Source organism: Phascolarctos cinereus, unplaced genomic scaffold, assembly GCF_003287225.1.
Source record: "Phascolarctos cinereus isolate Bilbo 61053 unplaced genomic scaffold, phaCin_HiC Scaffold_1;HRSCAF=81, whole genome shotgun sequence".
In the NCBI taxonomy this organism is placed as follows: Eukaryota; Metazoa; Chordata; class Mammalia; order Diprotodontia; family Phascolarctidae; genus Phascolarctos; species Phascolarctos cinereus.
The window spans coordinates 280,975,719-280,987,911 of NW_027555514.1; the positions used below are offsets into that span (position 1 = coordinate 280,975,719).

General features: G+C 50.3%; 1 protein-coding gene across 3 annotated transcripts in view; it reads right to left on the bottom strand.

Moving 5' to 3' along the window:
- ELFN2 (extracellular leucine rich repeat and fibronectin type III domain containing 2) overlaps positions 1 to 12,193 on the bottom strand; it is a 90,074-nt gene that overhangs the window by 60,870 nt on the left and 17,011 nt on the right. The window contains exon 1 of one of the 3 annotated variants that reach the window (XM_078147248.1): positions 8,007 to 8,253. The exons of the other annotated variants lie outside the window; for them this stretch is intronic. The gene's annotated coding sequence lies outside the window, so the exon portion shown is untranslated. Of the gene's footprint in view, positions 1 to 8,006; positions 8,254 to 12,193 lie in introns of those variants that run through there. 3 annotated transcript variants of the gene reach the window in all.

Here is a 12,193-nt window from a genome sequence, read left to right on the forward strand (position 1 = left end):
CAGTAACAGCCACATTGTGCGATGACTAACTTTACTAGGCTTGGCTCTTCTCAGCAAGGCAACGATCTAAGACAACTTCAAAAGACTCACAGTGGACAAGGCTATCCACATCTAGAGAAAGAGCTATGGAGTCTGAATGCAGATCGAAGCAGGCTATTTTCTTTCTTTCTTTTGCTGTTTTGTTTTTTCTTCTTTCTCGTTCCTCCCATTGGTTCTAATACTTCTTTACAATGTGAAAATGTTTAATATGAATGTATATGTGAAGCCTATATCAGATTGCATGCTGTCTTGGAGAGGGGGAAAGACAGGGAGTGGGAGAAAAATTGGAAATTCAAAAGCTTATGGAAGTGAATGTTGAAAACTAAAAATCAATTAATTAACTAAAAATTTAAAAAGGGATAGGAACTAGACCTGTGACTTCACTGGTAGGGGGAACTCCTGAAGGAGGAAACCCTCCACCCAATGTATAGCTTAGTATAGCCCTAGAGAGTTGCCTAGGATGCTGAGAATTCAATGGCTTAATCTTAGCCATAGCCATTATATGTCAGAAGTGGAACTTGAACCCAGATCTTCCTTCAAACTGTGGCTCTCTAGAGTCGTTGTGAAGATCAAAGGGAGGTCATTTTGCACACCTTAAAGCCGTATAGGGACAGCTGGGTGACAAGGTGGCTAGAGTGTCTGGCCTAGAGGCAGAAAGACTCATCTTCATGAGTTCAAATCTGACCTCAGACACTCACTAGCTGTGTAACCCTGGGCAAGTCACTTCATCCTGTTTGCCTCAGTTTCCTCATCTGTCAAATGAGCTGGAGAAGGAGACGGCAAACCACTCCAGGATCTCTGCCAAGAAAACTCTGAATTGAGGGTCACAAAGGATCAGATATGACTTAAACAACAGCAAGAGTAGGATGGAAATGTTAGCTGTTAGGATCATGAGTATACCATGCAGCCTCTCCGTCGTCATCGTTTAAAGCTTAATGCTAAGGTCACCTCTCCCAGAAAACCTGCCCTGATGCCCCTCCAACACATTAACCCTGTCACTGCCCTTCTCCAATTGATTTCTCCCCGCAATATCGTGTATCTTCTTTACCGAAGTGCTACTCCCTGCCCCACCCCCAGATGGAAAGCAGTAGAGTGGAAGCTCCTTGACGACAAGGATTGTTTCATTCTTTGTCTTTGTAGCCCCTGCACCTAGCACAGTGCCTGACACATAGTGGGTGCTTAATAAATGCATGTTAAAATTGTTTTAACATGTAATTGGGGAAAAAATGAAGTATTATTTAAAAATGCGTATTGATTAATTTAGCTCCATAAGGGCAGGAATAATGAATTAACTAAACTACCTATCTCTCTCCTCTAGCCTACCACTAATGCTCTGTATACAGTAAGTGTTTAATAAATGTTTGGCAAGTTGAATCAACTTCTAGAAGGGGCACGAGGCTCCTTTAATCTCCTGCCTTCATCGAGCACAACAGGAGGTCTCTCCCTCCCTCCTGAGTAAGCCAGTTCCCCACCCCCAACCCTGTCCTCTCCATCAAGACTAGGGAGACAGTCATCTTTCCACCATCAGACTGGATGCTCCGTGAAGACAGGGCTGCAATTAGGCCCCAAGGAAGAGCCAAGATCCCCTCCTTCAAATCCTAGGTTAGGACTCCTCCAGGAAGCCCACTCAGGTTAAGCCCATTGTCACAAGTCCTATTCCCCACCTTAGGGCCACAAAAGCTCACTCTTTACCATCCCAATGCACTGCCTTCCCCCCTGGGCAGGCTCTTCCCTTCCCTGCATCATTCTCTCCCCTTCCCAATGCTTAGCTCTAAGTTCTATGAGACTCATGGTGCTGGGAGGGACCGCCAGATAGATGCCCATTTCCCCCCTCCCTGGGCCTCAGTTTCCTCATCTGTAAAACTTGGATTTCATGACCTCTGTGGTCCTCACCAATTTTTAGAGCTATGATCTCTCCTGCTATAAACAAACAGACAACAGAGCTGTCCTCTGGTTTTGAAGCACTCTCTCTCTCTCTCTCTCTCTCACACACACACACACACACACACACACACACACACATATATATATAAACACACCTTCCATCAGACCCACTCCCACCCACCAGCTCAGTGGGGATGGATAACTCCTGGCTGATCTCCAAGCCTGGTCTGTACCAGGCTTGCCTTGGCTCCCAGGCCCCATCAGTCCTGTAGCTGAGCCGGGTAGCCAAACGTCCACTCCACCCCCAGTCCCATGAATCCCTGCTCTGTTACCAACCACAGACCCCCTTTTCTCATCCATAAACAAACAGGGTGTTGAGTGAGGAATTGCCTTGGGTCCCAAACACAACACAAGATCTATTCCCTGTGGCCCCAGCAGCCCCCACCCACCCAAGCATTGGCACTGCCCCCTTGGCTAAAGCCCTTTGAGGGGCTTTCCGCCTCTGCCCAGGCCTAGGGGAAGCTAGCACCCAAACAAGATGGGATGTGGCCTAAAGGGAGCAGGGAGTGGCCCTGCCAAATCCACCTGAGTCCTGGGGAAGGAGCTTGGGGGTCCGCAGAAGTAAAGAGGGAAGAGAGTCTCCTTTCTCTCCCCTGCTCTCTTCCTTCTGTTTCTTTTCTCCTCTATTTCTCTTTATTACCCCTCCCACTCATCTTTCCCAATTACTTCCTTTCCTGACTCTTCTCCTTTGTTCATCTCTTCTCTCCCCCCTTTCCCCCCTCTCTTCCTTCCCTTTTCTTTTAACTCACCTCAACAAACTCCAGTAGCTCCCTATTGCCTTGAAGATCAAATATCAATTCACCTGCTTGGCATTTCTAGCCCATCACAAGCTGGCCAGCCCCTTCTTACCTTTCCAGGCTCCTTATATACAGTCTGCCTCTGGGATTCAGCCCTACTGGCCTGGAGGTACACACACCATCCCATCTCTATGCCTTTTCCACGGCTGGAATACCAACCCTCCATACCTCTGTGTCTAGGAACCAATGATTCCATTCAAGACTCATCTGGAACATCAGCTTCTACATGAGCTCTCTCCTGGTTCACCCACCCACCACAGGGGAGGGGGGGGGATAGCATAACCACTTTGTAATCATTTGCTCTATACTGTATGTACAGCACATATTTCTAAGGAGCAACATTGTCTCCCCCATTTGAATGTAAGCCCTTCCAGGGACTGGATCGCACTGTTTCACAGGCAAGAATTGTTTCCTTTTTTTGTTGTCCATCCAAGGCCCAACACAGTAAACTCAGAAAATTCTTGCTGCCTGCCTGCCTGGTTCTCGCCTTCTCTCCCATTTCCCCTTCCTTCCTCTCCATTTTCATCTCCAGCGCCTGGGGCCCCAAGAGAAGAAGCCGAAAGTAGCAGGGATGAGATTCAACCCAACTTGTCTGAGCCCAGATCTAGCACCATTCTTTCTCAGTAGGCGATCTGGATAAAAGCAACAGGTCTGAACAGCTGCTTTTCCACCCTAAGGAAAGGGGTCTTCATCCTCTCCTTTAAATCAGAGGTTAAGGCCCACCTCCTCCAGGAAGCCAGCACATTAACCCCACCACCATCTTCTCCAACCTCTCCTTCCCCACAACTGTGGAATTTTGATGTTTCCAAGTCCTTTGCATTGATTCTGCAGTAATTCAGCTATTCTGTCCTATTAATCTAGAAACCCTTGAAGAGTGAAATATAGGTATGTGTAGTGGATAGAGCACCAGGACTGGAGTCAGAAGGACCTGAGTTCAAATCCAGCCTCAGACAGTTACTGGCTGTGTGACCCTAGGCAAGTCACTTCACCCTGTTTGCCTCAGTTTCCCCATCTGTAAAATGAGATGGAGAAGGAAATGGCAAATCATTCCAGTATCTTTGCCAAGAAAACCCCAAACGGGGTCATGAAAAGACAGACACAGCTGGAACAACTCAACAACAAAAACAAAAATCCTCTTTACCCCCATCCATTCTGTGTGCCTAACACCAGGCTCTGCTGGGGATGCTCATGAAATGTGCCCATCATCAACAATATCAGAAAATGTCAGGGCTGGAAGGGACCTGAGAGAGTATCTTATTCATCTACTTCTCCTGGTCATTTTGCAGACAGGTAAACTGAGACCCAGAGAGGCAGTGACTTGCCTGAGATCACACAGCTAGTGAGTAGCAGAGCCAGGATTCAAGCCCAGATCTTCAGGCTCCAAATGCAGTGCCCCTGCCCCATTATGCTGCCCTGCTTTTATGCTTAAAACACAGGAAGAGTTGACCAGTTTGGGGCAGAACAGGGTAAGAGCTCTCAGGTGGAATCCAACGTCACTCCTTCTGGGTCCTATTCATTCAACAAGTACATGCAGAGCACCTTTGGAGGAGCCCCAGCCCCATGGGGAAGGCAAGAGAACCATAGCTTTAGATACCAAAAGGATCTTAGAAGCCATCGAGTCCAACCAATTCTCTCATTTTACAGAGGAGGAAACTGAGGCCCAGAGAAATGAAGTCAGAAGGTCACAAGATCCTCCACCATCCCGATCTAGAGCTGGAAGAACCTATAGGTCCTGGAGTCCAGCCCCTTAATTTTACAGTTGAGGAAACTGAGAGGGGAGGTGACTTATCCAAGTCTACTTGTATAGTGAGTTGAAGTCAGGATTTGAACCCGGGTCCTCCGTCTCCAAACGCAACACCTTTTTCTCTGCACCACATGCCTCTCACAATAGGACGTGAGCACCCGACAAGGTTATATGTCATGTAGCACAACGAGCCCAACCGTAGAATTCAGGTCTGAGTTCCAGTCCCAGCTCTGTCCCTCACTGGCCAAATGACCTGGGACGGCTTACAGAATCACAGAACTCTGTAGTGAGGAAGGACTTCAGAAGCCATCTCATCCAAAGCATCTCCACCCCAAAAGCCTGGTACAAAATACTCAAAAGGGATTTTACTATAACTTCAAGGAATCTCAGTTTTCCAATCTGTCAAATGGGAATCATAATCCCTGCCCCTCCCCCAGGCCCTTGCCCAGAATCTGAGATAGAAAGGAAGCCCCTTGAGGGCAAGGACTATTTCATTTTTGTCTTTGCCTCCTCGGCTTCTAGCCTAGTGACCAACACATAGTAGGTGCTTTATAAATGGTTTTTGTGTGTGTAGTAGGTGCTTAATAAATGCTTGTTGATGGATTGCTAAGGGTTGCCCAGGAAAGGCAGGCACAGATGGGTTGCAAACTGCCTCTCTGGAGGAGGTGCCTCTGAAGTGTAAGTTCCTTCCCTGAGGGCCGAAACTTTTATTTGTCTTTGTATCTCACACTGAGCAGAGAAGGTGCATTATAAATGCATATTCATTGGTTGATTGATTTCCTTCAGAACCCTGTGCTAGGTACTAGAAAAAAAATGCAGAACTGAGTTAGGACATACTCCCTATCCTCATAATCGCTCAGTAAGCATTTAGTAAGTGCCTGTTGTATTCAGGGCATCATGTGAGGCACTAGGGAGGCAGAATCCACATGAAGACACTCCCCCCTCCCCCCACCTCAAATACCTTAAATTCTGCTCATAGCCCTGTGGCATACCATGAGAATAAGGCACAAACATGAACAACTATAAATGTTACCTGATTGACTGACTGATGGATGATGCTTTTGGTAAGCTTTAAAGGTCTGTACATAGGACTTCATCATCTGTTATGCATTACAACTCAAAGGATGGGGGGTAGACTGGGAAACTGAGGCCCAGTGGAGGGGGAGCCACCTACCCTCAGGTAACACAACTGTTTGGTGGGAGAAAACCAGTGCTCTCTCTGATATATTCCTGTTTACACTTAGCTGTGTGATCCTTAACCTCTCTGGGACTCAGTTTCCTCAGCTATGAAATGGAATAATAACAGCACCTACCCCCAAAGATATGTTCAAAAAATCAAGAGATAATATACAGATTGTAAAAAAAAAATTATAAAGGGCTTTGCAAACCTCAGAGAACAATACAAAAGTGAACTATTATTATTGTTATTACTGGGGGAATGATGGGCAGAGATAGAGGGGAGGGAGGGATGCCAGTGAGGAGACTGGTCTGGTTTTAGTGCAGAATGTTGGGAGACAGAGTTGTTAAGTTAGGGTGGGATCTCCCTCCCTCCTATGGTCACAGAGAAGGTCCTTTGGGAGAAGGCCACCCAGTGGAAATAGGAAGTGAGAAAGGAGAACATGGCATGGGGGGGAGGGGCAGGGTATGATGGATTTGGAGTCAAAGGACCTGAGTTCAAATCCTACCTCTGCCTACGATGTGACTTTAAGTGAGTTTTACTTAATCCCGCTGGGCTTCAGTTTCCTCGTCTGTAAAATGAGGAGGTTGGACTCAATAACCTCTAATGGACCCTTCTAACCAAAAACTAAGATCCTATGAATTTGAGGAGGAGAGCATCCCCCCAGAGGACAGGCTGCAATAGAGGGGGTAAGGGGCTGGCCTGGCAGGATGGGGAAGACAATAGTTTTAACAAGGAATGGACAGATGAGGGAGGGAGGCTTAGGACCCATCCTGACTCACCCCCAGAACTGGAAGCATCAGCAATGAAGGGCAGTGGAGAAAGGAAAGAAACAGCCTCACCGTGTCTGGCCCTCATCTTAACCACACACACTCTGCCCGGGATAATATCTCTTTCCTTCTGGTAACCACCAACACTCCCCAGGGACTGCAATCTCCCTCCCGATGGCAAATGCCACCACGGAGACCACATTCCTTTCTGCCAATGACCACAAACATTGTAGCGGAGACACTGATCTCCACCAACGAAGCAGCTGCCAGCGCAGCGCCGAGTACCACAATCCCCCTCCCAGTGACGCTGCCCGAAACCCCTTCTGTAGGACAGCAACATCTCCCTCCCATGGTAACCACCAGCACGGAGACCTCATCTCCCTCCACGTGGGGACCAGCAACAGCTATGGTGAGAGAAAGCATCTACGCCTGGTCCTGCTGAGCCGGCCCTGCCTGGGGCGATGCTGGGGGGAGGGAGGGATCTTTACTATCTTCCGCGCAGGGTCTTCCCCAGCCTTCTAACTGACTTCGCCCCTCATTGCTCCAGTTCTTCTGGGGGAGGGAAAGGAGGGAATCCCCTGTTGTTCCCTAGCAACCCTGAGGTATTCAGATCAGAGAGGAAGGGACTATCAGAATGGCTCCAGCATGGAGGCTGCAGGGGCCAGCCCAGCTTCTTTTCCCCCCTGCTTTGGAGCCCTGAGACCCAGCTCCCCACCGGCCTTAAGCAGATTTCCCTCAGCTTGGCTGCCCCATCTCCCTCCATTGTTTCCTCTCCCAGCCTGGCCCAGATACCACCCAGAAGCCCTCTGTGGCAGACCCTGGGGAGTTCTGGGGAAGCAAGGGGATAGGGTCTGGCCTCCCCTCCTGGCAAACCCCACCCACAGGGTCGAGGCCAGAAGGAGGCAGGCTGGGACTCCCCTAGCATCACCCAAGGCCTCAGTCATTGCTTCATTTACCCCCAACCCTCACACAGAGAAAACTACAAATGAGATTGAAGGGAGGTCCTGAGAGCCTTCCCATCCCTGGGTTCAAGCTCGGCACCCAGGTGAGGAGGTGGAATCGTGTTTTCTCTGGGCAACATATCCCCCTGGCAAGCAAGGGTCCCAGGCACGGGTGAGATATCCCCCTACTGATGTATCCACCCACACGGAGGTACGTGGGCACAAACACACATATACATACACACACAGGTAGAGAGGGCTGAAGATGCACATGAAGACACGCAAACTGGACACACACAGAAACACGTGCACATGGGCACATGGAGATACAAATAATGCAACACAGAAAAACAGATGCACAAATACACACAAGATACAGCCACACATAGGCACAAGCCACATGCAGAAAGAAACAGACACGTACATACTTGTGGACACGAGCAGACAACTCACACACACAGAGGCACATGGATACACACACATGTGGACACAGCAAAGACAGGCAGACGCCCTGGAACATTAACACACCACACGCACATACACACGCCCACAAACCTCTGAAAAAGGACAGCCTCCCTCCCCCAAGCTCCTTACCCCCAAGCACAGGGATCCCAGGTTTCAGAGTGAGCAGGACAGTCTGGAAGGGAGGGAAAGATGGAAGGACAGAAGGAAGGAAGGATGGATAGAGATTCTCGTCTCTGCTCTGGGCCTCCACGTCTAGGCGGCAGCAGCGTTCCTGGCCAATGTCCCAGCCTTGTTCCAACAGAGAGGCGAGGGCTCCCTCACCCAAGTCTTCTCCTTCTGTGAGGGAAGGGGTGGGGGAGGTGGGGGAGAGGGAGAGGAGAAGGGAGGGGGGAGGGAGATGCTGGAGTCTTGAAGGGTACACTCACTTCTTTCTTAGGTTTCCAATGGCAACGGAATATACCACAAATGAATATCCATGTGGGGGGGGGCTAGCAAGGGGGGAGGAGATAGAGAGATGGAGGGAGGGTGAGAGGGAGAGTGAAGAGAGATAGGAGAGGGATGAAGGGAGGGGAAGGAAGAGAGAGATCAGAAGAGATGAAGGGAGGAAAAGAGATAAAGAGGTGGTGGGGAGGGAGGAAGAGAGAGAGAGAAAGAGAGAGAGAGAGAGAGAGAGAGAGAGAGAGAGAGAGAGAGAGAGAGAGAGAAGAAGAAGAAGAAGAAGAAGAAGAAGGAGGAGGAGGAGGAGGAGGAGGAGGAGGAGAAGGAGGAGGAGGAGGAGGAGGAGGAGGAGGAGGAGGAGGAGAAAAGAGAGGGGAGAGAGAGGAGGGAGAGGGGAGTGGGGGAGAGGAGGGAGAGGGCGGAGAGGCAGAGGGAGAGGGAGAGAGAAGGAGGAGACAGATGGAAAGAAAGAACAGATGGAGACAGGGAATAATAAAGAGAGAGGAAGAGAGGGAGAAAGAGGGGGAAAGAGATGGAGAAGAGATAAAAGGAGGGAAAGGCAGAGGTGGGGGAAATATGGAGGAAAGGGAAAAGCAGGATAGAGAAATGGAAGAGAAGAAAGGGAGAGAAATATAGGGGGAAAGAAGAGAGAGGCAAAGGGAGAGTTGGGGAAGAGATGAAGGCAGAGAGACAGAAATGGGGGGGGGGAGAAGAGGAAAGGAGAAGCAGAGAGAGCTGGGCCTGGATTTTGGAGCAGGGGAAGGGAGCAGAGCCCCGGCCCAGGCCAGCTGCTAATCCCTGGGGGTGCCCTTTGGAGATGTCCATGTCACCAAGAGATCTAATGGAGGAGGAAGAGAAGGACAGACCTTCGGAAATTTATCTCCAGAATAAAGGAGGCATAAACAGCCCCCCAGCACCAAGGCCAAGACACAACTCGTCTGAGCTGACACAGTGCCCTGGAAGCCAAGTTCACATTTCATTACTGATGAGGATAAAAGCACCAGAGACCTAGGGAATGCCCAGCTGTGGGCACAGAGGAAAGAAGATGGGAATATAGATAGATATACACACATATCTACATATGTGCACTGAAACCTTTCTCTCTCTCTCTCTCTCTCTCACACACACACACACACACACTCACCACCAGCAACAGTCTCTGTTCCTCACCTCTAGTCACCCTCACACCAGACACTAACACCCAACAATCTTTCTAACCTGCCCTCAGCCCTCCCTGCAGGGCCCCTCCTTGTCCAGCCTGCACAGACATACATGGGCATACACAGATGCCCACTCTCTTACTCAGATTCCTGCCAGAACTTCTCACGAACACTTCCATGAGGAAGCAGCACCCAGAGACCACACATATACAAACTTATAACTTGCCCCCAGGCCTCTACGTGCACCCTTCCTGCATCTTCCCCATCTGTGTTTTACACACACACACACACACACACACACACACATTTCCTCTCTTCTATCCCCCAAGACACCACCCAGTCCCCACTCTCCAACAGTCCCAGATGGAGTCCACAAAGCTTCTAGCTTCCCTCTCCACTCCCCCCCTCCCCGCTCCAAGGGATCCAGGCACAAGCTGTCACACTTCAGATCCTTCTCCATCATTCACAATCATGTGTACCCCACCCCCAGCATCACCCTGGCAGATCCTCAGCATACCCCTTCCCTCCTCCCTCACAGTGAGTGAGCTCCCCAACTGAGGAGAGAGTTTGGGAGCCGCTGTCCCTGGAGACACAGCACACCTACACGCTAGCCTACTGACCAACACCGTGACTGGTGAGGGAGAGTGCCTCAGGGCACCGACACACATACACATACACACACACACACACACACACACACACACACACACACACACAAGCAGTCCAGCATGGATATCCACAAAGACAGGCACAGAAACAGACACACGATACAAGATGCATGCTCCTATACATAGATACATACTTTAACATGCACATCCTCTATTACATGCACACACCTTAACACAGGCACACATTCCTCCATGCACACTTCAATGTGTGCACATACCTGCATACAGGTACACAGTCTTTTCTATATGCAAGTGTGTGCACACACACGTTAACAGACTTCAGTGCATGCACAAACCCAAAAGTGACACGCATTGCTTCCACATAGACACCCACCTGCCCCAAACACATGCACACCTGCCCAAGCCCACAGGTAGAAAGGCTCTGACACAGACACCCCCCCCACCATCCAGCACATTCTCCTGCCCCACTCCACCCAGCAGCCTCTCTCTCCAGGAACTTTGCAAGGAAATCATTCTCCACCTGCACGTTAGGCCCCAGCCTCCCCGAGCCAGCCCGGCACAGCTGGCTGCCAGCATCCGTCTGCTCCTGGTCCATGCTCGCCTCTGTCCCTCCAATGGCATCCTGCTCCATCCTCCCTACCACACACACACACACACACACACACGCACGCACGCACACACACAAGCTCACACACCCACAGGCTCACACTGCAGCCCAGCAGCCAAAGAAGCAGCGAGCACACACACACACACGCGCACACACATACGCATACACACACAGCCTATCGCACACAGCAGGGGAACATACCAGCCAACACCCTGCTCCTGCTTTTCACTACCATCTCCTTCCTCCCTTGCCAGGCCAAGAGACAGTGAGATGCTTTGCATGCAAAGGGCACTAGTAACCAGGGAATGATCCCCAGTGGCCCGGAGTGCCACGGGATTGACTGAGAACAGCATTGGGGGCAAGTGAGGAGAGGGAGGGGAGGGGGCATGCCAAGCATAACGGATCGAGGGAAGCTGGAACACCGGGGCCAGAGAGGAGAGGGAGGTTGACCAGGAAGGAAGGGCTGCTGATGCCTTCCTGGGGGATGGAAGGAGACTCTAGGACCCTCAGAACTCCCAGAGAAATGTGGGGATCAGGGGGCAAAGGAAAGCACCCTCAAGCCAGTTAGCAGTGGGGGACATGGCAGAGACTGGGGAGGTGGGGAGGCATTTGCCGTTACACAGGCATGTGCCTCCCATGTGGGAGGGAGGTGGGCCCCCAGGTCCTCAGCACTGGCCTGGAAGTGAGTGACTCAGGGGCTGGGTACAGAGTTGGGGCGGGTATGTTGCTGGGCCTGTGGGTGGGGGACTTTGTTTGAGAGAACATGATGATTATAGTAATAACAGTAATGCAGCACTCCTGTGGTGCCCTCAGTGCATGAAAGCCTTCATGGAGAACTGACTTGCTGTTCCCGAGCCTATCTGCAACCCCCCTGCCCCCCGGGGCCACAGACACAGGGCCTCGTTCAGCTCCATGGGTACCTCCAAACATGAACCTGAGGGGGCTGAAGGGAGGAGGAAGAGGAAGAGAAACATTGGCTTCCAACACCAGCCAGCTGAGTGACCCTGGGCAATCTTTTCCCCTCTCTGTGCCTCAGTTTCCTCTTCTGAAAAATGAGGGGCTTGGTTTTGATGGCCTCTAAAGTGCCTTCTAGCTCTAAAACTACAACCTAGTAATCCCCGTGTGCATGCTAACTCCACTCCCACTGCCCCCAGCAGACATACCCTGATACCCACACCTATACACACTACACATACATCTATACATACATATGTACATATATTCACACAAATATATACATGCATGTATGCATATATACACACAAGAATGCAGCTGCACAGAACCCAAGATAATGCAAAGATATCTGCACTTGGAGTCAGGATATCTGGGTTCAAGCTTCATCTTTGGTTCTGTAAAATGGGGATAATACCATGGGCCTGCTCTTCAGCCCAGGGCTTCATGAACCTTATGGCACCACACAAATTGGCATTAGCATAGGAGCACCAGCAAGGCAGGCATTGGGTAATTTTTTTTTTAGTCCTA